Source organism: Jaculus jaculus, chromosome 9, assembly GCF_020740685.1.
Source record: "Jaculus jaculus isolate mJacJac1 chromosome 9, mJacJac1.mat.Y.cur, whole genome shotgun sequence".
NCBI lineage: Eukaryota > Metazoa > Chordata > Mammalia > Rodentia > Dipodidae > Jaculus > Jaculus jaculus.
In genome coordinates this window covers 62,112,699-62,133,647 of record NC_059110.1, presented here as the reverse complement: position 1 = coordinate 62,133,647, position 20,949 = coordinate 62,112,699, and the positions used below count along the sequence as shown (strand labels likewise).

The following is a 20,949-nucleotide window of genomic DNA, read 5'->3' as shown; positions in this document are numbered from 1 at the left end:
TGAAACCTATTTGATAGAGCTATATAATGCTTTTGATGTGCTCTTGAATTCAGTTTTTGGTATTTTATTGGAATTTTTATATCTAAATTCATTAGGGATATCAGTCTATAATTTTGTTTTTTGTTGCTTCTCTGTGAGGTCTAGTTATTAGAATAATGCTGGCTTTATACTGGGAGTTTTGGAGCATTTTCTATTTTTCAATTGTGTGAAGTAATTTGAGAAGAATTTGGTTTAGTTCTTGAATGAAGGTTTTGTAGAACTCAGCAATGAATCCATCTGGGCCCAGACATATTTTTGCTGTTGTGAGATTTTTAATTACCTTTTTAATTCTGTTTGTTCAGTAGTCTATCTGTTTTATGGGTTTAGTTTTAGAAGGTGATATGAGTCAAGATATTCATCTATTACTTTCAAGTTTTCCAGTTTTGTGGATTACAAATTTTTGAAATATTCCCAGATAATTCTTCTAATTTCATTGATATCAGTTGTAACGTCTCCATTTTCATTTCTAAACTCGTTGTTTTGAGTCTTCTCCTTTTCTAAAATTTTGATCAAATTGACCATTGGTGTATCAACCCTGTTCATTTTTCTAAAGAACCAGGTCTTTATTTCATCAATTTCTAAAATTGTTTTCTTAATTTCTGATTCATTGATTTCTACTGTGATCTTGAAAATTTATTTCAGTTTAGTCCTTTTGGGACTTCGACTACTCTTGTCCTTCCAACATCTTCAAATTGATATTTATTTGAGATCTCTCAGTTTTTGTAATATACTAATTTAGTGCTATAAACTTCCCTCTTACAATTGCCTTCATTGTGGTCCATAACTCTTAGTATGTTGTGTTTTCATTGTCTTTCGGTTTGGTAAATTTAGAGATTTTCTTTCTGGTTTCTTCAAAAACCCATTCATTCTTTAATAGCAAGTTGCTCAGTCCCAGGAGTTGTGCTTTATTGTGCTGCTGATTTCTAGTTTTGATGCATTGTGGTAGGATATAATACAGGGAATTATGCCATTTTTTTTTCTGAATTTGTAGAAACATGCTATATAGCATAATATATAGACCATTTTAGTGACAGTTCCCAGAGATGCTGGGATGAATGTGTGTTCAATAGTGTTAAGGTGGAATGTTCTATAGATGTCTGTTAAGTCCATTTAGTCTATGGTGTTGTTTAATTCCGTTGTTTCTCTGTTTATTTTCTGCTTGGAAGATCTGTCTATTGATGATAGGGGAGTATTAAGGTCTCCTATTAACAATCAGAAACATACATATCCAGCAAGCATCTCGTGGACTAGACACTAGGATGTATGGGGAGGGAGGGAAGGGCATCAAAGGGGTGGGAAACACAAATCTAGACCCAAACGGCAATGGTACCATAAAATTCTACTTCCTAAAAGGCAGACTAAATGGCTGAACTTTCCCCAGGCCCTTACACGGAACACCTGAACCACAAGACACTGGAGAGTATAGGATCAAGGCTAACATTAATCTTCTACATCTTCCCTCCCTCCCTCTCCCTCTCCCTTTCTCTCTCTCTCTCTTCTCTCTAACTCTTGATATTAGTTATCTTTTTTCCTCATTTTCTTAGTAGGCACTGGCCTTTAACTCCAAGTGCCAGCATGGGAAATCATCTACAATGAGCTTTTGATCAGAGAAACCTACAAAGTTTCCTAAAAGACAGACAGATTTCTGTCAGAGTACTTGATGACCCACCAAAGGTTAGTGCTAAGACCCTAATGCTGAAGACACCATATGCAGTTGACACATAAAATTGAATGGCATGGCTAGAAGCTAGAAGAGAGTCAGTCCCCAGATAGTCAGCGTGTCTAGTGCCAGAAGGTGCTACATGGGCAACTGGGGGAAAATTATCTGTCCAAGCAACTCATGGTCTAGCCTACTTAGCAGCAAATATCCTGTTGTGATGCCCACACAAGTGCAATAGTGGCACACAGCCATGGTGGGGAACCAACTGCTCTTGATTTGGCTAATTGATCCCCTCAGTGGTATGGGACCCATAGCTGGATCTAGGAAATAAGTCAGAACCATATCTAAACATAAGCCCACTCTCCAATATCAAGCTACCATCAATCATGGGCTACAAGAGGCCCTACACCTATTAAATTATCTATTAAAAAAAAAGTAAAGGTTATCTCATTTGTCCTGGTGCTAACTTACTCTCCATTGGAGAATCTGCTTCTATTTTTCAGATAGATGTAGATCCTAAGGAGAGAGCCACTCCATCATGCCTCAAAAGGGCCCCAGCTGAAACTAAGCAAAATTGGTTGAAACAAGCAAGGGTGCTGTTTTCCTGATGAACCAGGTACCAGCACAAGGGGGAAGGAGACCAACACACAGAAAAATCAACTCCTATCAAATCAGAGAGCCAGAGCCTCAGAGGCCCCCAACACCTCATCACTGAAGCAAACCAAAAATGAACCCAACACGGCTCAGGGAAATTTTGTGGAAGATGGGGGGAAAGAATGTCAGAGCCACATGTTGGGTCATGATATGCAGAGACATTTATCTTACCCATAACTGTGGGCTAAGTCCACAATGCACGACTCATATACCTCAACAAGGAGGGGCCAATGGGGAGGGTATAGGTCACAGATGAGCCTAATAATGGTACCAAACTGACTCTATTTTCTGAATACAAAACTAATTAATAAAAAAAATTAAAAAACAAAACAAAACAAAGGAAACATACAAAATTGATAAAAGACATTCTATGCAATCTATTGTTACCACTTTTAGCTAAAGATTAGATTTGGGCTAAGTATATACTGGGTTTAACTCTTGAATACATGGTATCCATACTAACAAGTTGTATCTGAATAAAATATGACCTTATGTATGTGGAATCAGAGTAAGTAATGGTAATCATAATTGCTAATGATAAAAAGTGCCCAGTGCATAACATCAAATGTCTGATGTTCACATATATTATGCCATTTAGTTCTCATCCTAACCCCATGGAGCATGTAATGCTACTATTTAATTTTCCAAGTTGGAAATTTAAGCCTTGACTGTGTTAACAATGGCTACAAGCTTCAGAGTTTTTATAGTACTGAGTTTCTGTTAGAAATGAATCTAGGGTCAGAGAATGACCACAAAATCCAAAGTATATTAGCAAGACACAATGTGTACTTAGTAGAAGAATGTATAGCCATAAAGAGTTCAAGCATGCAGGTACTAATAGTGGGCCATTTACTGGGTCTTAATGCTAATTCAAGGATCCTGTGCCTCACTCTGTTTTAGTTAGAACTTGCCTCACATTCTTATATGATGGGCTAAGCTTTGGTTTCAAGAACTGTTGACTCAGGAGGGCTTTTCCACTAAAAGACATTTCCTAAAGATAAGTTTCCCAATCTTATCTAACCACTTGATAGAAAAGACAGAATATGTTTTTTTGTATTTCTGACATTGGGAGGCACAATCTTTCCAGTGTTTTAATATCACCCCTGCTCTGAGTGTCATTTAGCTGCTTGTCTGGCTGACCTTGGTTCTGATTCTGCTTTTTGAAGACATGAGGTTTCTTTTTTTTGTGTGGAAAAAAAAAATGTTTTTGTTTTATTTATTTATTTGAAAGCAACAGACAGAGAAAGAGGCAGAGAGAGCGAGAAAGCGAATGGGTGCGGCAGTGCCTCTATCCACTGCAAATGAACTCTAGACACGTGTGCCCCCTTTGTGCATCTGGCTTACATGGGTCCTGGGGAATTGAGCCTCAAAGCAGGTCCTTCACAGTCAAGCGCTTACCTGCTAAGCCATTTTTCCAGCCCTGAAGGCATGAGGTTTCTATCTGTATTTTGGTGCTTTGATATCTATTGACCCAGGCATGCCCTGAACCACTTTACAGCCTGTAAATTTGTATTCTGTACACTAGACTCTAAATGGCAGATGTTCAGTACACTTGGTTTGTTTAGCCTGTAAACTGAAGTTTTATGTGAAATATGTATATCTAATGGACCATCATCATATTATTATTTCTCACATAACCAATTTACTGAAATCAGGAGAACCTGGTACAACATCCATAACAATTACTGCCATTTTTATAGTGTTTCCTTTAAACGCATGTATGTGTTAAGGGCTTTATACTCTATTCAGTTATTATAATAATCATATGAAATAAATATTAGAACAATTTGTAGACAAAAAAAATCAGAGAATAGAAAGGTCCAATAATTTGGCCATTAACACAAAGCTTAGAGGAGCCATGACTAGTATTAAAACTGAGGTCTGGGCCTGGAGAGATAGCTTAGTCTGTTTTGCTATGAGTCCTTGACTCATTAAACTAGCACTGCTACACCAATGACCAATATGTTTGTCTTGGTAACATGAGTGCATTTATTTTAGCCTATCCAGTTCATAAAATCAAAAGTCATTATGGCCAAAGATGCTTTTATCTAAGAATATTTGGATTGCTACTGTTTGGAAAAATATACTTAGCTAAACACAGGGAAATAGTATATATGTCCTAATTTGTTTAATAAATCCATTTAGTTCTCAGAGGATTCAACACAAACATACAAAATCTGCCAAGAAAGAGGCAGGGATCTTCAAAAGGGATAAGTTAGGAGAGTATTATGTAGAATTCTACAAATGTGACAAACATTTATTAGAAAAGTGAAATTCAGACAGATGTGTCCTTAAACTAATGGAAGAAAGAGAGAGAGAGAGAGAGAGAGAGAGAGAGAGAGATAATTGGCATGCCAGGGCATCTAGCTATTGCAAATGAACTCAAGATGTATGGACCACCTTGTGCATCTGGCTTACATGGATCCTGGAAAATCAAACCTGGGTCCTTCAACTTTGTGGCAAGTGCCTTAACTGAAAAGCCATCTCTCCAGCCCCTAAAATTCTTTATATTATACAAGCACTTCAAAATTGATAGGACAGTCCCATGTGGAGAACATTCATAATCTTTAGGTTTCTTTTTGCTTGTTGTTCAAGGGCTTTTATCAGTTTATCAGTGGGCATTGCTATATTGAGATGACTTCCAACTGTTTAAGGAATACAATTCATTTTGTACACAGGACACTGATAATAGTCCCTTTTGTGTAGTGTTTCTATTCTTTCTGCTGTCTTTTCCATTTATGCCTACTACTGAGCCTTTCAAGGACTTTTGTTTGATTAGTTTAAGGGCACATCTGTCTGCGGTTTGCTTTTCTAATAAATGTTTATCACATTTGTAGAATTCTACATCAGATTCTCCTAATTTATCCCATTTAAGGATTCCTGCCTCTTTTTTGTTAGATTTTGTATGCATCTGTTTTGAATTCTCTGAGTATTAAGTGGATTTTTTTGTGCAAATTAGGACATATATAATATTTCCTCATGTTTGGCTAAGTGAAACTTTTCAAGCAGTAGTAAACCAAAGATACTTAGATCTTTTGCTATAATAAATTTAATTTTATAATTTTGCATGGGCTAATGGGCTTTCCAATCAAGTGCCTTTAACTTTTGAGCAATTTCTCCAGCATGTGAATATTTTTAAAGCATAAGACTGATAGGTTCTTACTTTTCTTACACTCTTGTACTGATTTCCTATCACTGGAAAATTCTGAAAAGTCTTTTGTGATTTGATTGTCATCTATTTTGTATTATCCTGGCCTGTTTTTTACCTTACATGCAATTTTAGTCTAACCATAAAGGCCTGCTACTGGATTCTGCTTTTACTACAAAAATACACTGCATTCTGAAGAGCAATGCAAAATATGCAAGATCTTGCATTAAATACAACAGTTGTGTTGCCCATGCATCCCTGGGCTCCTGAGGTCAAAGAAGTCTAATTGAAACCAAAGCCAAGAGTTATTTACCTGAGCCAATTATTAATATGACTTCTATTTTATTTTTAAAGCTATTCCAGTTTGGTGATGAAATAGATAAGCACTTTATTCATCAGCTGTTTCACACTCAGATTGTCATCTCCTCAGCTAAAGATCATTATATTCTCACTGCTCAAGACCATTCTCATTGACTTTCCAGGTAACTTCTCCATCTAGTTAATTCTAAACCATTCCAGTTTGTTACAAAATTCCACACAAGTGTGGAAACTCCCACTGGCTTACATAGTAGTTAAGCTTCATTAACATGTACAATAGAATATCCCATTCACATTTGGTTAGCTCACAATTTAGTGTTGTCTTTGAGGACTTTCCTACTCCTCTCATTCTCTTGCTTTCTCTCTTCTTTTTCTTTCTTTTTTTTATAATTCTTTTTATTTATTTATTTAGTTAGTTAGTTAGTTTTCTAGTCAGCAAATATAGGCAGTTTGGTACCATTATTAGGCTCATCCGTGACCTACCCCCTACCCAAAAGCCCCTCTTTGTTGATGTATATGGGTAGTGCATTGTGGAGTTAGCCCACAGTTATTGGTACGATAAATGTCTCTGCATAGCATGACCCAACATGTGGCTCTGACATTCTTTCTGGCCCCTCTTCCACAAAATTACCCTGACCCACGTTGGGTTCATTTTTGGTCTGCTTCAGTGATGAGGTGTTGGGGGCCTCTGAGGCTCTGACTCTCTGATTTGGTAGGAGTTGATTTTTCTGTGTGTTGGTCTCCTTCCCCCTTGTGCTGGTATCTGGTTCATCAGGAAAACAGCACCTTTGCTTGTTTTGCCAATTTTCCTTAGTTTCAGTCGGGGCCTTTTTGAGGTGTGGTATGATGGGGTGGCTCTCTCCTTAGGATCTGCATCTATCTGAAAAAGAGAAGCAGAATCTCCAACAGAGAGTAAGTTAGCACCAGGACAAATGAGATAACCCTTACTTTTTAAATAAAGAGTTTAATAGGTGTAGGCCCTCTTGTACCCCATGATATTGGAGAGTGGGCTTATGTTTGGATATGGTTCTGACTTGTTTCCCAGCTCCAGCTATGGATCCCATATCACTGAGGGGATCAATTAGCCAAATCAAGAGCAGTTGGTTCCCCACCATGGCTGTGTGCCACTATTGCACTTGTGTGGGCATCACAACAGGTTATTTGCTGCTAAGTAGGTTAGACCATGAGTTGCTTGGACAGATATTGGTCATTTTCCCCCAGTCGCCCATGTAGCACCTTCTGGCACTAGATGCACTGACTGTCTGGAGACTGACTCCCTCCTGGCCATCAGCCATGCCATTCCATTTTGCACGTCAGCTGCATATGGAGTCTTCAGCAATAGGGTCTTACCGCTGATCTTTAGTGGGTCATCAAGTACTCTGACAGAAATCTGTCTGTCTTTTAGGAAACCCTGTAGGTTTCTCTGATCAAAAGCTCATTGTGGATGATAGTGCCATGCTGGTACTGGGAGTTACAAGTCAGTGCCCACTAAGAAAATGAGGGAAAAGATAACTAATATACAAGAGTTAGGGAGGAGAGAGAGCGGGGACAGGGAGGGAGGAAAGATGAAGAAGATTTAAGTTAGACTTGATCCCACCCACTCCAGTGTCTTGTGGTTTAGGTGTTTCCTGTAAGGGCCTGGTGAAGGTTCAGCCATTTGGTCTGCTGCCCCAGCCAGCAAGGAGTCGAACAAGGAAATGAGGGGAAAAATTAACCTGAATGAAAGAAGGCAAACAGACACAAGAAGGAGACCATGCTAGATGTTTGTCACGGCCTTGAGAGTTTATTCTTACATGTAGGTTTATGTAGGGTTGTAGGGGGAAGGGGACGTGGTCAGGGCAAGGAGTTGTCAGGAAACCTAAAGGGGATGTAATTAGGTGTTCATCTAATCTTGCCTCACTGGCTTAACATCCTGACTGCACCAGGCTTCACATCCTGACCATAAACTGGCCTTTTGCAAAAGATAAGATTCTGTAAGCAGCCTGCTGACTGGTTCCAGAAGTACCTAACAGAAAGCTGGGTGGACCAGCTTTCTGAGTAATGAGTCAGTTTATGAGCAGGCCCAAGCAAAGTGGAGAGGCTTTTGCTCTATGGCTCCCAACATCTCCTCCCTTCTTTTATATAAAAGAGGGGGAGTCCTGCTATTCAGTGGTGGGCTGCAATGCCTTTGTTTCTTCATCAGCTACTGACAGCATGGGAGTGTATTCAGCCAAGCGTATGATCCCCTGGTAGTTGAATATTAGGTGAGGAAGTAGCAACTTAACTTGCTATATGGCAGTCTTTGTTTCTGGTAGTTGAGTATTAGGTGAGGAAGTAGAAACTTAACTTGCTATATGGCAGTTTCTGTTAACATGGCCGAGGTTTGATTCATAGCTCCCAACATCTCCTTGGGGTGGACCGCTTTGCAGCGGTGGGCATTAATCAACTGGGGGAGTAGGGACCCGACTCCTCCCATGGGACGTCCTTTTCCCACAATCTTTGACCCTTGGTACCTTTTGGGGAGGGGAGGCAGTGCCTATGTGGCCAGAGAGCGAGGCACGGCCTTAGTGATAACAGTTATGGTACCAACCTCCATGCAAACCAGGTATACCTCTCAGGGAATCCAGAAGCAGTCAGATAAGGACCTTCCCCTGCAGTGCTTTGCCTCACACCCATATTGGTGCCCATATCACACTCACTTCATCGTGAGCCGACATGTATAGGTCTGAATCCTCATGCAGCTCCTGTAGGAGGGGTAGCTATTTGGCCATGACACGTAGACCGCAGTGATAGCAGAGGTATAGAAGACAGTGGTATAGTAAATGAGTACAGAATGTAAGATAAAGGGAGAGTGACAGCTGCAGGTGGTAGGTCTTCAGTGGCAACGCCTCAATCAGCCAGCTCCAGTCTGTGATAATGGACCTGTAAAGGCTTCACCTTAATGGCTTTAATCTGTTGAGATATAAAAGACATGATTTTAATTATAATAATGGGTCTGATTGTAAGTGAGAGGATTAAGATAAGTAGAGGTCCTTCCAGCTTTGTCCTGTTAGGAAAAAAGGGGAGATTCTATCAGGGAAGTGTTTCTTCCCTGGGTATGTGAGATGTCACTGGAGGGTCATCAGCTTGTTTTACAAGTCTCTCTGGTATCTCGCAGCATTTTCTTTGGTGTCAGACAAGCATACTGATCCTTGGCCCCAAATAAGTACTGGGTCTGGGCCATTCCATCTTAAAGTTAAAGGATCTTTCCACATGGCTTTGGCAAAGGTATTTTTGTATTTGTGTGCCAAAAGCGATCAGCTGCTGACTTTCCTTGAGTGTCAAGGGTTAAAAAGTTTAGGACAAACAGTGCATGATGAAGAATGTTTTTTGGAGAGCTTTTATGGGATATAAGTTCCCCGTTTTTAACTTTTGGAGGGTAAATGGACCCAGAAAAGGGGCCCCTCCTGCCAGAACACCCCAGTGGGTGTAAAGTCAGTGGCACAAATGACCAGGAGAAGAGGCTATTGTTATAAGAGATAGAAGTGACTCTTTGGCTCAGAATTGTATCCTCCACTATCTTCAGGTCCTCTAAAATTTACCACAGGTAAACTAAATGTAAAATGCTGATGAGAAGTGTAAGGGAATTGTAAAAAAAACAATCCTTTAGGTCAATAATGATTTTACAATGTCCTGCAGGAATTGCTACTGGAGTGGGGAGGCCTGGTTGTAGGGCCCCCATAGGTACCATGGCCTTATTAATTTCTCTAAGGTCCTGGAGCAATATAAAGATAGGAGTATTCCAAGGAGAGGTGGTACGTCCAATATGGCCTGCAGCAAGTTGTTCCTGTACTAACATCGTGGTTATAGGTAATTTCAGAAATTAAGGGCCATTTATACATTTAAAGTGTTATTATTATTATTTTTTATCTTTGTTTACAGATTTCTCTCTGAGTGTTTAAGACCATGCAGATAGCCAAAAGTTAATTAAGGATTAATCTTAGAGCTCATTAATGGCTCTTCAAAGAGACTTTAGGGACACAGGAGTAGCCCCATAGTTTACTGGTGTCTTGCCTGTTAGGATGAGGCAGGGCCATGCTGGCCAAGTAATTTTCCCTTCTTTGGGAAGTCAGCAGGGCCAATTGTTCCTCAATTGTGACTCTCCTGTTTGAGACTGTACACCAATTTTGTTTGGGTCTCCATATCCTCCCTGCTCAGGAAGACAGGTGACTTACCAGGGGCCAGTGTAGAAGTGTCGCATCATCTCCAGTGGCCTCATGACATGGGAGTACAGGCCAAAATATTGACACTTTTTCATCTAATTATTCCAATTGGCTTTGGCTTATACATAGGTGATTAACACAATCAGAAAGGAAGTTACACCAGCCTGGATGTATGTACATATAGAGCACATTTGATTACTGAAATAGGCTTAGTTAAAGAATGGCACAAAGGCTTATAATATCATTTTGTCCTATCTTTAAAATTTTTGTTATACTGTGGCATCATAAGCCATATATCTGAGGCATAGGAAGTAGGCACATCTCACATTTTAAATATCTAACATTTATAAATATAGTCAGAACCTGTTACCAGTCTTGAAAAGAGTACCGATTGATTTATAAACTTAAATAATTTAACCTAGAAATTATCAGAAAAGAACAAATAAGACAGTATAAGGTCTTAGCACCTGTGTGAAAACATCTTTGATTAGTTCAGATACCTGTGTGGGTACAAATTACCCAGAAAACATTGGAAACAGAACTATGGAGCTTGAATTATATATATATTAGATGAGAACCATTGCTTGAGCATGAGGCTGTACCCTAAAGTAGGGAATATGTCTTAAGAGTTAATTTTGTTATAAGCACTGAACTTAAGATGCAAAAATTGAGACAGTTACTTTACATACAATAGAGTAGAATTTGGTCTTTCCTGAGCCAAAATAGCTAGCTAAATGTTAATATAACCCTTGATAAATTTTTTTGAAAGGAAAAACATTATTTGACAACCAATGATTTTGGCTTAAGCTTGATAACTATTGATTTTATGTACCACAGAAATTTTTATTAACATAAAACAACTTTATGTTTTACCCATGGCTTAAATTTGATAAAGTTTAAGTAAGCTATCCCAACAAATCCCAGGAAGATGAAAGTTATTATTACTGAAATTAAATCACTTAAACCTAAGTGATTAATCCTAGTTATGACCATTCAATAAAATTAGCATAAATAAGACAGAAGCTATCTATAAAGTCACAATGTCTTTAGGTATGAGTACTTCACCTTTGGAAATTAACCATTTCTATGTGAGCCTTTATCTTTAGAATAGTTAAAACCTTGATGAAAAGAGGAACCTAATTTACTTTACTGAGAGAGTCTTAAAGCCAGTTTTATAACCCTTAAATCATAACAAATTAGCATCAGTGACCTGTTAATGAGTGAGGCCTTATCATAAGACTCAGTTTATCTATTTAACATTTTGTCTAGTGAGAGCCTTTATCTAACAGATGTGACTTTAGGTGTTCATAAGAGATGAACTAAAGAGAACCACAGTTATATGCTGTATTCCTTTTTCCTTGTCAGAGACAATTGGCCATTTTTGTCTCTAGTCAGAGTCTGGGGGACACATGGCTTAAACTTGCATGGGGTTTGAGATAAAGAGGATTCCATCTGTCTGTTTTTTCAGAGTCCAGCTTTCCATGAATTTAAGTAACATATGTTGGAAAGCAAGAGCAAAATGAAATTACAGAGCAGAGAGGGAAGCATCCTGACATTTCTTTCCTATTCCGAAGTTGTTTGATTTACATAGCAAATTTACCCATTTGCAAAACACAAGGAAATAGACTTTTGTCTATGTTTAACCTGGTTAAACCTCCAATTACATCTGTACTTATGACTTTGTGACCCACCTAACATAGACATCACCTGTGTCTAATGTAAGATGAATTTACATTAAGACTATGTCCCTATATAAAACTTTTAGAGTATCCTTAAGAGTCTGTAAACAGTTGAAGAATCTCTAACTTTAGGCATGGCATTTAGGTTTAGCCTGAAAATTCTTTCCTACATATGCACATCTTTATCCACATACTTTAAGATTCTCAGTACCACTCAAAAAGCATTTTTAATGAGCATTCGATGTCCCAACATTGAAAAATTCTTTTCCAATTCCTTCAATCAATTCATCTCACCCCATCATTAATTAAATTATCTCCTCTCTCTCTCTCTCTCTCTCTCTCTCTCTCTCTCTCTCTCTCTCTCTCTCTCTTTTATTCCTGCAAGGGGGTGCACCATTCCTGGAAGTACTGCAATACCAGGTCGATGTGTGGAGTGGATGGAGTAAGCTCCTATTCCAACTCCAAGATCCAAAATCCATTTAATATATTGTCCTTGGATAGAGAACATATCAGATATTAAACTGATAAGAACAGATTCTACACTTGATCTTAGCCAAAAGGCTGAGAAGTGATTATCTTTCTTATAAGGCTATTAAAAAATTACACCAAATTGATTAATCCTATTACTAAAAAGAAAGCAGTCTTAATACACTTGGGAATGATGCATCCTCCTTTTAAGTAACAGGACATTATAATCTTTTTTAAAATATCTGACAAATTATAAGTTACCTCTTTAGAGGAAGTTTTGTTGTTTTTAATGATCCTCTATGTAAGGTGAAGTTGACCTAGAACAAATATCTGTCAAATTCACTCCTATAAAAGACATTTAACTTTTCCTTTTTAATTTCTATGCTTAGGTCTTTGATTTCCTTGAAATGGTTCTCTAGAAGAGAAAGGAATGTCACCTGCGTCCATCGCATCTCTTTAGTTACAAACAGTCACAACCATGACATGACTGGCAAGCACAATGAGCACACATAAACACATATACACACACATATAAAAAGAACATATCCTTCTGTTAAATTCAAAAAGAACTTGAAGCAATCTCAATTCCTTGTGTTTTTAAAATATCTTTTACTATGGCAATTAGTTCCTTTTTACTCTTTGTTAAATCATTTTTTTTTCTTTAACCCATGTTTCTTATGTCCTGAGAGAAGTTTTAAGCCTTTCAACAATTTATGCTTACTTAGGGTCTGTCCCATGATAGAAAAGGAAAGAGGAGAAACGGCAAGACCAGAGGGCAACATTCCCAGTCAGAGAACCAGCACGGGGGGTCCCTGGTGGGCCTGGCGTGAGCCTGACTGCAATTCTAAGAACTGGCAGCCACTCTAAGAGCATTTACTGGCTGTTGCGTACCCAGTTTTGTTGATAGGAAGAGAGGCTAGATAGGAGGTCTTTGCCAACACCCAGCACAGGGAGCTAGGGGCCTTCAACCAGTGCCAGAGGGTAGTCCTGGCCAAGAGGCTTCAGTTGCCCTGTTGCTATGTTGCAATTCCACACGATGGTACCAACCGAAAGTAAAAGGAGGAAGAGAAGTGCAAAAAGGAAGTCCCACAGTTCTTGTGCCTTGAAAAAAAATGACTCAATAGTCTTTACTTTAATTGCCTAAAATTCGTCGCTCACCTCAAACGGATCAGTTTCACAGGTGGGCTTTTCTGTGTCGATTGTGCTGCGGGTCTGTTTTACAGGTGTATTGTCTGTAGTGACCTCTATGCAGACCTTCACTCACCCCTCCAGTGGGGTGGCAGTCTAATGGCTGGGACGGCCATCCACTTTGAGCGACGGTCAGGTCTTTCTTCGTACCTTGGGCCTCATGTTCAGGTGCCACTTGCCCTGGCCAGCAGGGAGTCGAACAAGGAAAAGAGGGGAAAAATTAACCTGAATGAAAGAAGGCAAACAGACACAAGAAGGAGACCATGCTAGATGTTTGTCATGGCCTCGAGAGTTTGTTCTTACATGTAGGTTTATATAGGGTTGTAGGGGGAAGGGGATGTGGTCAGGGAAAGGAGTTGTCAGGAAACCTAGAGGGGATGTAATTAGGTGTTCATCTAATCTTGCCTAACTGACTTAACATCCTGACTGCACCAGGCTTCACATCCTGACCATAAACTGGCCTTTTGCAAAAGATAAGATTCTGTAAGCAGCCTGCTGACTGGTTCCAGAAGTACCTAACAGAAAGCTGGGTGGACCAGCTTTCTGAGTAATGAGTCAGTTTATGAGCAGGCTCAAGCAAAATGGAGAGGCTTTTGCTCTATGGCTCCCAACAGTCTGCCTTTTAGGAAATAGAATTTTATGGTACCATTGCCATTTGGATCTAGATTAGTATTTCCCACCCCTTGGATACCCTCCACTCCCTCCCCCTCCATCCTAGTGTCTAGTCCATGAGATTCTTGCTGGGTATGTAAGGTACCTTGGGTAGATTCAGGTTAGGTGCTGTAGATGAGTGAGACTATGTGGTGATTTTTTTCTATGATTGGGTAAGTTCACTGAGGATGATCTGTTCTAGGCTCAACCATTTTTCCTCAAATTTCTTTGTGTCATTTTTTCTTACTGCTGTATAGAATTCCATTGTGTAGATATACCACAACTAAGTTATCCATTCTTGTAGTTATGGATATCTGGATTGATTCCAGCTCTTAGCTATTACGAATTGTGCCTCTACAAACATGGTTGAGCAAATGTCTCTGGCCTGTGGTTTGAAGGTTTTAGGGTAGATGCCCAGTAAGGGAATAACTGGGTCTCTTGGTATCTCTATAGTCAGCTTTTTCAGGAGTCTCCATATTGCTTTCCAAAGTGGTTGTACCATCCTACATTCCCACCAACAGTGGATGAGTGTTCCTGCTTCTCCACATCCTCGCCAGCATTTATTTTTCATTATGCCTTTTACTGTGTCAGTTTCAACACAAACTGCCTTTCCCACCTGATGAAGAAGGCCACAGAATTCCAGGCTTTGCATCTTTCTGTGTATGAGGCTGTCCAGCATTCCTAAAAGATTCCTGATTCTGTGGCAATTTATATCTGGTTGTCAATTTAACTGGATTTAGAATCACCAATGAAAGAAAACTTTTTTTGACATGTCTCTGAAGGAGTTTCTAGAATAGGTTAACTGAGGTGGGAACAATCAGCCTAACTGTGAGAGGTACCATTCCCTGGGCTGTAGGTCTCAGACTGTACAAAAGATGAAAGCTAGCTGAGCACAAGAACTTATCATTACTCTCTACTTCCTCACTATGGAATGATGTGAGCAGCTGCCTCAAGCTCTTGCCATCACATCTTCCCTGCCATGATGTACTATAACCTGGAACTATAAGCTGAGATAAACCCTTCCTACCTTAAAACAACCACAAGTAAACCCCACCTTCCTTAAGCTGTTTCTTGTCAGGTATTTGGTCATAGCAAAGAAAATAGTACTTACTTGTTAGTAGAAAATAATATAAGTAAAAAATGCATTTAATAAACCTAATGTGCAAACATACTTTCTTGGCAACATAGTATCCTGTAGAGAATTGGTGGCTTATACTTAGTCACATGGCTGAGTGCTGTGGTGTTTAACTATTGTCCAGCATCTAAAGAGGCACGTTATATCACTTGCTTGGGAAAAGAACTATATACTTATTGCTTTTGCACCATTATAAAGTGAAAAAATAGCCAGGCATGGTGGCACATGCCTTTAATCCCAGCATTCAGGAGGCAGAGGTAGGAGGATTGGCATGACTTTGAGGCCACCCTGAGACTACATAGTGAATTCTAGGTCAGCCTGAGCTAGACTGAAACCCTAACTTGAAAAACCAGAAAAAGAAAAAAGGAAAGAATTATAAGGCAAACTATTGAAAGGCAGGGACTATCTATCCTCTTTGACCCCCTCCATTTTTCTTATCTCCATGTTGATGATGATTTCCCTATCTTGTTAGTTTTTGTGGAAATTAAATGAGATGATCAGCATACAAAGTGCATAGCCCAATGCCTGACACATGAAATAAACATGAATTTCTTCTTAGGTTCTAGTTACAAAGCTGACTATGAAATCACCAACATAATGATCCTTTGTTGGGTCATTTAGTTCACTTCCCGAATTGTGGCAGTTCCTTTGAGCCCCATTATCAGTGGGGAAATTGTCTTGTGAAGTCCCATAAGGATTCTTGTCTTCTTTCAGCTTACAGTAGGAAAGAGAAGATTTTAAGCACATAGTCACACAGGAAATATAAAACTACAGCTGTAAAAAATACCATGAGGAGGAAGGGGTGTCCCATGCTATGAGAATGTGTTAAGAATCTTGCTTGGTCAGTTTGGATAGGCAGGATTTCCTGGAGAAGTGAGATCAGTATCCTCTGTTTCAACTTCAAGGCTTTTTGAGCTGAATTGTGTACATTCCAAATATATGTGTTGAAATTTTAATGCCCAGTACCTCTATCAGGTACCTTTGCTTCACTGTGATAGAACATCTGACAAAAACAAAAGGAGTAAACATTAATTTTGGCTCCCAGTTACAGAAGTTTTGTTCCATGGGTGCTGGGCTCCATATGCTTGAGTGGAACATCAGGGGTAGCATGTGGAGGAGGAGGCTACTCACTTCACAGTGCATAAGATGTTGGGGGGGGGGAGGAGAAAGGACTGGTAACAAGGTGTAACAGAAGCATGCCTCTAGACACTTTTTTCAACCCTGCTTCTTATGTTTCCAGAACTTTTGAAAATAGTGCATAACACAATCTTTTGGGAACTTTTTTCTTTCTTTCTTTCTTTCTTTCTTTCTTTCTTTCTTTCTTTCTTTCTTTCTTTCTTTTTTTTTTTTTTTTTTTGAGGTAGGGTTTCACTCTAGTCCAGGCAGACCTAGAATTCACTATGTATTCTCAGGGTGGCCTTGAACTTGCAGTGATACTCTTACCTCCCAAGTGATGAGATTAAAGGCATGTTCCATCATGCCTGGCAAACATTTTATTTTCAAATCATGAAAATTCCTGTGGATGTGACATCATTTTGAAATAAGGTCATATGTGTGGGCTTTTGTTAGTATAACTTCTGTCCTTAAAGAAGACATTAGAACCGGTTTGCCTCTATTGTACCAGCGGGCACATCTTGCCTGGATGGTTAATTTTGTAGTTGGAAGGATATATTGCTTGTTTATGCTATTGGTTACTTTTATTCCCTAGCAGCTCATATAGAACTTCCCAGCATTGTGAAAGCCAGCAAGGAGCTAGCTTTCATGTAAGTTCTAGCATTCTGGCACTGGGATTTACTACCAAGAGTCTATGATTTTAATGTAAAGCCTTCTCCTTCCTTATAGAGAGTTTCTGCACAAACTATCCCTTCTCTATCTCTCCCTTTTTAACAAGAGATAAAAATTTATGGTGCTAATTCATACCACAATTATTTTCTTATATCTCCCCAGTACAATGCCCCCTGTCACAACTGCAAACTATTCAACTATGTCATCCATTTTCTGTCCCTCATCCTGTCTTTCTTCTATCCCCTCATCTGGTCCTTCCCTACTTTTCTTCCCTCCAATCCTCATATTATGTTTCTTGCCAATACTAATTCTACTGTTACTTACTAAGACTTATACAAAAATCAGATTATTCCATATTAGGATTGACATATGAGAGACAATGTGCGTTGCTTTTCTTTCTGCGCCCGGATAACTTCACTAAGAATCATTTTTTCCAAGGCCATTTTTTCCTGCAAATTTCATTTTTCTTTACTGATGAGTAGAATTCTATTGTGTATATGTACCATTATTCTTTCAGCAGTTGATGGGCATCTGGGCTGATACCATTTCCTAGCTATTGTGAATAAATAGAGCAGCAGAAAAACAAACATGACTGAGAAATATTTCTATGGTAGAGTCTTAAGCTGGAAATGTGGTTTAGCAGTTAAGGTACTTTCCTTTGAAGCCTAAGGATCCATGTTTGACTCTTCAGATCCCATTGTAAGCCAGACACACAAGGGTGAGGCATGTGCAAGATCTCACATACCTCCTAGGTTTGTGATCACAAGCATCTAGAGTTTGATTGCAGTGGCTGAGGCCCTGGCGTGCCAATTCTCACTCACTCTCTTTCTCTTTGTCTTGGTCTCTCTCCCTTGCTATCTCCAAAATAAAAATAAAATAATAAAAGAGCAGTGTCTTTAAGATATATGACCAAGAGTAGTTTATTTTGGTCATATGATGTATCTACTTTTAGATTGTTGAGGAAGCTTCCTACTAATTTCCATAATGGCTGAACAAGTTACATTCTACCAATAGTAAGTGAAGATTCTTTCTTCTCCACATCCTCACCTTCAATTGTTTTCATTTGATTTTTAATGATAGCCATTTTGAACACAGTGAGATAGAATTTCATAGTAGTTTAATTTGCATTTCCCAGGGCTAGAGAGATGGCTCAGCAGATAAATCACTGGCCTGCAAAGCCTAATGACCTAGATTAGATTACCCAGTACCCATGTAATGCCAGGTGTTCAGAATTGCGCATATACCACATATACCTGGTATTTGTTTACAGTGGCTAGAGGCTTTCTATGCTCGTTTCTTTTTTTTTTTTTTCTCTATCTCCTTCCCATTCTAGCTCTGCAAATAAAGAAAAAGTGACTTTAATTTGTATTTCCCTTATGGCTAGACTTGTTTAACATATTTTAGATGTTTTTTAAATTTTTTTAATTTTAATTTTTAATTATTTATTTATATGAGGGAGAGAAAAGGAGGGAGAGAGAAAGGGCATGCCAGGGCCTCCAGTCCATGCAGATGAATTTCAGAGGCATGCACCCCCTTGTACATCCAGCTTACATGGGTCCTGGGGAACTAAAGCTGGGTCCTTTGACTTTGCAGACAAGCACCTTAACCACTAAGCCATCTATACAGCCCAGGGCAAATTTAATTTTTAATTTCTTTATTAGTAATGGACATACTCAGTATGTAAACAGCACATGTTGGTACCATCCTTACCTTCCCAGGGCAAAGTTTTTAATGAAGTATCTAGAATAGCCTAATTCACACACAAAAGTAGAGTGGTGGTTGCTCAGGACTGGGAAGGCAGTAAAATAAAACTATTATTTAGTGGACTTAGGATCTCTTTGGAATGATGAAACATTTTGTGAATCAGTAGTGCTCATGATTGCAGAACATTGAAAATCTACTTAGTGGTGAGGCTAAGCAGTAGCTCAATGGTAGAACACTTGCCTAGCATGCAGGGCACGGAGCTTATCCCCCAAACTACTGAAAAACAAAACAAAGCCCCAAAGGAAAAATGAGTTATAATAGCATTTTTCTAAATTTTATGACAACTTCCATAATTAGAGAGCAAACCATGATAATTACCTCCCCTCCCCCACTTCCTCTTCACAAATCCACTCTCCATCACATCCCCTCAGCTCCTCAATTAGTCTCTCTTTTATTTGATGTAATCATCTTTTCCTCCTATTATGAGGGTCTTGTGTAGGTAGTACAAGGCATTGTGAGGTCATGGATATCCAGGCCATTTTGAGTTTTGAAGACTTAATTGTAAGCAGTCCTATCCTTCCTTTGGCTTTTTAAGATGTTTATTGGCTATGGTGCTTTGAATCAGATGCCTCATATAAACTCATGTATTTAGAATGTTTGCTTGATCCTTAGCTGATGGCATTTTAGGAGGCAGAGCCTTGCTGAAGGAGGTGTGTGGTTGGGGGTTGGCTTAGGTGTGTTATAGCCAGCTCCCCCTTGCCAGAGTTTACTTACTCTCCTGATGCTGTGTTCCACCTGCTGTAGTGTCAAAATACTACTCATGCCATGATTTCCTCTACTATCAGGAAGCTTCCCCTTGAAAATAAATCCTTTCCTCCAATGAGCTGGTTTTGGTCAGATGTTTTGTTCCAGCAATGCAGTTAACTACTACAAAATAATTGGTACCAGAGGAGTGGGGTCATTGCTGCTGGAAACATGACTGTGTTGATTTCAACATTTTGTAATTGATTCTCTGGAAGACTATGGAAAGATTTGAAACCTTAGCTGAAGAGATGCCTTATAGTTCTGTAAGCAGAGTTTGATGGACCATTTTGGTCAGAGTTGAAAGCACTAAATGTAATAAGAAACATGCACTATGAAGGTTTGCATTGTGAGGGGAATAAAATGCTTTTTCAAGACTGGGCTAGGAGCAGTTTGCATGAGAGGCTTGATATGTTCTCCCTGTGTTATAAAAACTTGAGCAGGGTTGAATTTAGAAAATATGGACTAGTGTGAGCAGATGGATATGGCACAGAAGTGAATGAAAGGTTCAGGCCAGAGTTTGGAACTGTTTGGTTCAGCTACAATTATTTGAGAGATTACTACCATTGAGATTGGGTTAGCTGTTCTGCATTAAAACAGAAGGAAGCATGCTGACTATTCTGAAAGTAGGAGTTCAGAATACTGAAGGAGTTTTCTTTGCTCTTCAAAGCAGGCTTCCTTCTCCTCCCATGGATTAACAAATTTTGCAGTCTACCAGGTACTATGGTAGTATAACAAATGAAGGAAAGAAAGGGTTGTTGAATTTGCAATGTGATTTGTTTTTTTGGAAGTGGCTACTGGGCAAAGTGAGGCGGAGCTGTTGAGGTCCTTGTGTGGAGGCTTCATGGAGTCATGAGAATGTATTGTTGGTTGCAGTGAGGATCCCAGGACCTTTCAAGATGCCATGACTGTGGGATAGCTGTCACGGAGAGCTGGTAGTTCAGGATAGAGTTTTTCCTGGGCTGTGAGCAGCTCTACTGGAGGGGTAGATTGGAAACCAAGAGACTTCATCCCTTGTTACAGATGTTGTAATTAGAGCAATAGGATTTGATGTCTTCCCTGTTTGTTTTAGATCTTTCATTGGTTCAATCATTCCTTGCATGGCCATGTTTTTCAGTGTGAATATTTACTCTGTACCATTATGTGTTTTTAATTTTACATGCTAACAGTTAAGAGTCCTTGAACTATGGGGGTAATTCAACAATCATAAGTCTACCTGCATGGTCCCATGAGATCCTGAGAAGAATATGTATTCTTTGGAATTAGTGTAGACTGTTCTGTAGATGTCTGTTATGTCCATGTTGATCCATGGTGTTGCTTAACTTCATTGTTTTTTGTTTTATTTTCTGCCTAGACAATCTATTGATTATAGTGGATTATTAAGTTCTTTTTCTTATTGTGTTGGTATTTATTTTCAGTTTATTATTTAGAATATTTTGCTTTATATACTTTGGTTTAGTTTCAATATTTCTAGGGCTGTGCTCCTCATTTGGTCATCTCATGTTTTACTCATACATGTTTTTGTACTTGTCAGTGAT

General features: G+C 39.1%; 1 non-coding gene across 1 annotated transcript; it reads right to left on the bottom strand.

Moving 5' to 3' along the window:
* Nucleotides 1-12,062: 12,062 nt before the first annotated feature.
* On the bottom strand, nt 12,063-12,252 carry LOC123463650. Its single transcript, XR_006639053.1, has one exon. It is a non-coding gene; the product is annotated as a U2 spliceosomal RNA (small nuclear RNA).
* Nucleotides 12,253-20,949: the final 8,697 nt, after the last annotated feature.